The sequence below is a fragment of the Equus quagga genome, chromosome 14 (genome assembly GCF_021613505.1).
Source record: "Equus quagga isolate Etosha38 chromosome 14, UCLA_HA_Equagga_1.0, whole genome shotgun sequence".
Taxonomy (NCBI): Eukaryota; Metazoa; Chordata; class Mammalia; order Perissodactyla; family Equidae; genus Equus; species Equus quagga.
This window is the reverse complement of record NC_060280.1, coordinates 55,691,040-55,696,502: the sequence shown is the minus strand read 5'-3', so window position 1 is coordinate 55,696,502 and position 5,463 is coordinate 55,691,040.

The window sequence follows — 5,463 nt, the reverse complement described above, 5'->3', positions numbered from 1 at the left end:
AAAAACGTGGAGATTAAACAAAATGCTACTGAACAATGATTGGGTCAATGAAGAAATCAAAGGAGAAACAAAAAAATAGCTGGAGACAAATGAAAATGAAAATACAACAAGCCAAAATCTGTGGGATACAGCAAAAGTGGTTCTAAGAGAGAAGTCTATAGCAATTCAGGCCCATCTCAACAAAGAAGAAAAACCCCAAATAAACAATCTAACAGTGCATCTAAGGGTACTGGAAAAAGAAGAACAAAGCCCCAAATCAGCAGAAGGAAGAAAATAATAAAAGTCAGAGCAGAAATAAATGAAAGAGAGGCTAAAAAAAAAAAAATAGAAAAAAATTAATGAAACCAAGAGCTGGTTCTTTGAAAAGATAAACAAAATTGACAAGCCTTTAGCTGGACTCACCAAGAAAAAAAGAGAGAAGGTTCAAATAAATAAAACCAGAAATGAAACAGGAGAAATTACAACAGACACCTCAGAAATACGAAAGATAATAAGAGAATACTATGAAAAGCTATATGCCAAAAATTGGATAATCTAGAAGAAATGGATAAATTCTTAGAAACATACAACTTTCCAAAACAGGACCAAGAAGAAGTATAGAATTTGAATAGACCGATCACCAGTAAGGAGATTGAAACAGCAATCAAAAACCTCCCAAAAAGTAAAAGTCCAGGACCATCTGGCTTCCCTGGTGAATTCTACCAAACATTCAAAGAAAACTTAATACCTATCCTTCTCAAACTCTTCCAAAAAATTGAAGAGGAGGGGAGGCTTCCTATCTCATTCTATGAAGCCAAAATTATCCAGATATCAAAACCAGACAAGGAGAACACAAAAAAAGGAAAATACAGGCCAATATCACTGATGAACATCGATGCAGAAATCCTCCACAAAATACTTGCAAATCAAATACAACAATACACTTAAAAGATCTTACATCGTGATCAAGTGGGTTTCATTCCAGGGATGCAGGGATGGTTCAACATCCACAAATCTATCAACATGATACACCCCATTAACAAAATGAAGAATAAAAATCACATGATCATCTCAATAGATACAGAGAAAGCATTTGACAAGATACAGCATCCGTTTATGATAAAAACTCTAAATAAAATGTGTATAGAAGGAAAATACCTCAACATAATAAAGGCCATATATGACAAACCCACAGAAAATATCACCCTCAATGGAGAAAAACCGAAAGCTATCTCTCTAAGAACAGGAACAGACAAGGATGCCCACTGTCACCTCTCTTATTTAACATAGTATTGGAAGTCCTAGCCAGAGCAATCAGGCAAGAAAAAGAAATAAAAGGAATCCATATTGGAAAAGAAGAAGTGAAACTGTCACTCTTTGCAGGCGGCATGATTTTATACATAGAAAACCCTAAAGAATCCACTGAAAAACTTTTGTAAACAATAAATGAATACAGTCAAGTAGTGGGATACAAAATCAACATACAAAAATTGGTTGCATTTCTACACACTAACAATGAAGCAGCAGAAAGAGAAATTAAGAATACAATCCCATTTACAATTTCAACAAAAATAATAAAACACCTAGGAATAAACTTAACCAAAGAGGTGAAAGATCTGTACACCGAAAACTATAAAACATCGTTGAAAGAAACCAAAGAAGACACAAAGAAATGGAAAGTTATGCTGTGCTCTTGGATTGGAAGAATTAACATCATTAAAATGTCCATACTTCCTAAAGCAATCTATAGATTCAACACAATCCCTATCAAAGTTCCAGCAACATTTTTCATGGAAATAGAGCAAACAATACTAAAATGTATATGGAACAACAAAAGACCCCAAATAGCCAAAGGACTCCTGAGGAAAAAGAACGAAGCTGAAGGTATCACACTCCCTGATTTCAAAATATACTACAAAGCCATAGTAACCAAAACAGCATGGTACTGGCACAAAAACAGACACACAGATCAATGGGACAGAATCAAGGCCCAGAAATAAACCCATACATTTATGGACAGCTAATATTTGACAAGGGAGCCCAGAGCATATGATGGAGGAAGGAGAGTCTCTTCAATAAATGGTGTTTGGAAAACTGGACAGCAACATGCAAAAGAATGAAAGTAGACGATTACCTTACTCCATGCACAAAAACAACTCAAAATGGATTAAAGACTTGAATATAAGACTCGAAACCTTGAAACTTCTAGAAGAAAACATAGGCCATACGCTCTTTGACATCGGTCTTAGCAGTGTATTTTCAAGTACCATGTCTGAACAGGCAAGGGAAGCAAAAAAAATGAACAAATGGGACTACATCAAACTAAAAAGCTTCTACACAGCAAAGGAAACCATCAACAAAATGAAAAGACAACCTAACAATTGGGAGAAGATATTTGCAAACCATACATCAGGTAGGGATTAATATCCAAAATATACAAAGAACTCATACAGCTCAACAACAAAAAAACCAACAACCCAATTCAAAAATGGGCAAAAGATCTGAACAGAGATTTCTCCAAAGAAGATATATGATGGCCACAGACATAGGAAAAGATGCTTAACATCATTAGCTATCAGGGAAATGCAAATCAAAACTACAATGAGGTATCACCTCACTCCAGCCAGAATGGCTATAATTAACAAGACAGGAAACAACAAATGTTGGAGAGGATGTGGAGAGAAGGGTGTACACTGCTGGTGGGAGTGCAAACTGGTGCAGCCACTATGGAAAGCAGTATGGAGTATCCTCATAAAATTAAGAATGGATCTCTCATATGATCCAGCTATCCCATTGCTGGGTATTTATCCAAAGAACTTGAAAATGCAAAGGCATAAAGATACATGCACCCCTATGTTCATTGCGGCATTATACACAATAGCCAAGACTTGGAAGTAACCTAGGTGTCCATCAAGGGATGAATGGATAAGGAAGATGTGGTATTTGAACACAATGGAATACTACTCAGCCATGAGACATGGTGAAATCTGGCCGTTTGTGACAACATGGATGAACCTTGAGGGTATTATGCTAAGTGAAATTAGTCAGAGGGAGACAGTCAAATATCGTATGATCTCACTCATAAGTAGAAGATGAAAACAAGGACAAACAAACACATAGCAATGGAGATTGGATTGGTGGTTATCATAGGGGAAGGGGAGAAGGGGAAGGGCAAAAGGGGTGATTAGGCATATATTATGATGTACATCTGAAAACTATATAATGTTATAATCCAATGTTACTGAAACTAAAAAAATAAAATAAAAAAAATAAAAATAAGCCTAAAAATGAAAAAAAAAAAAAAGATTGAGGGGAAATCCTGGAAAGTTTGTTTTGAATGTGTTGACTTTGAGATTTCTGAAGAACATTCCATTATAGTGTGTTTCCAGGGAGAGAGAGGGGAATCAGAAAAGGATGGAGGTGTGGAAGAGATGGAGACCTCTTTAAAGAAGAGCCTGGCTGGGGAGTAAGAAACTAATGGAGAGAAGTATGAGGAAGGCCAGAGCCAAACTCTAGAGGACTTGGAAAGCCAGGCCAGGTTAGAATACCCATTCATTCAAATTAAAACATCGTTAGAAAGAATCCCAACCACCACAACCTTGGTGTGGGAAATGAGTGAAAATATCAGTTTCCTAAGGAAGTTAGGTTCCATATTGAAAAGAACCCCAGGAACCTAAAAGGTTAGACAAGCCTCTCAAAAAGTGATCCTTTTTGTCCCACTGTTTGATCAGATCAAACTCCAAGCATGCTCAGTCAGGCTAAATTCTTCGCTCTCACATTCAATCATGATTCTATCCCTTCTTGGAGAAACCTGCACTGCACTTAGGTCAGTTTTGGCAACTCGACCAGCTCCCCAAAAAATTGAAAGTAATAACTTCCTACTTTCAATTTGAGTTCCTTTTCCCTCCTTCTGGGCCTGGTAACTTCTTGTCTTTCAACTATAAAGAGTAGTTCCTACATTTGAAACATACATCTTCAGGTGCTACCTGTTTTTAATTGTCACAGATATTGTATGAGGTAGGCAAGGCAGCTATAATTAATCCTTTTCATAAATATCAGGAAATCAAGGTTTAGGGACATTAAGTGATTCATCCAAGGACACACCACAGTCAGGACATGAATGCAGGTCTTCTGATGCTAGGGTTAGACTTTTTCTACTCTGCTGATAAGGAAGTAGGGAGTTTTTCATCACTTAACTCAGAAATATATAATATATAGCACATGTGCTATTAAATTCCACTTCCTACAGGTAGAGCAAACATTAATAACGAAACATGGCACCTTTTCCATCTGATTCTAGATGCAGCCTCCAAATCCTGGTCAACATAATAATTCACGTAGCTTCTACCTGTGAATCTGAGTGGGCATATGATGAAATCTCTTTTCAATGCTCATCTTAGGTACTTGTATTTTTAATAAGGATCCTGAAATACCTAAAAGCTTTATATGCATTTAGCCATGAGTTTTGTTTGTATACTAAGTAGTTATGAGATCTGGGGATGTCACTTTGCAAACCTCAGCCTAGTTTCCTCACTTTTAAAATGGACAATCTCTAAGGTTTCTCCTGGTTCTGACAGTCAATAATTTTATCAAAGACCAGGCCTGTGACAGAATGGGTTATTTTGAAGCAGGAGTGACCTTTCCATTGCTCCTCAGGTCACATCATATAGACTTCCACTTTCCTTATTTTCTTCTTAGTTCAGCCCTGCTAATCACTATTTATGTTTCACACCTCATGCTGGCCCCTAGAATGCTGTAAAATATTAATTAATTCTTTAAAATATAACACAGGAAACTGTCTCTAGCATTTCTTTTGCTCTCTTAACAGGTTGGGATTGCACATAGGTTGGGTTGCACGCTGCATACAGATTATAGAAGTCAGAGTGGTTGAGTATAAAAAAGCAAGAAATTTGAGATCATAGGAAACTGAGTTCAAATCCTGAATCAATCTTTGATGGGTGACAGGTATTTGGTCAATGGGACATCCTTAAGCCTTGGATTCCTCATCTTTGAAATAGGTTCAATATATCTAACTTGTGATGTGTTGCCATCCGAATTAGAAATACTTGTGTAAACAGTTTCTATCACAAAGTCTGACATAGGGAAGATAGTTAAAGTTAAATATGATGATTCAGAGGTCTCTAATGCCAATTCAAGACACTATCCAGTTACTTACTTGTTTACCCACTTTGTACATTTCTTTTTCTTTTCTTTTTTTTCTTTCTTTTTTTGAGGAAGATCAGCCCTGAGCTAACATCTGCTGCCAACCCTCCTCTTTTTTTGCTGAGGAAGGCTGGCCCTGAGCCAACATCCATGCCCATCTTCCTCTACATTTTATATGTAGGACGCCTACCACAGCCTGGCCCCATAAGTAGTGCATAGGTCCGTGCCCGGGATCCAAACTGGTGAACCCTAGGCTACCAAAGCAGAATGTGTGAACCCAACCACTGTGCCACTGGGTCAACCCCCCAACTTTGTACATTT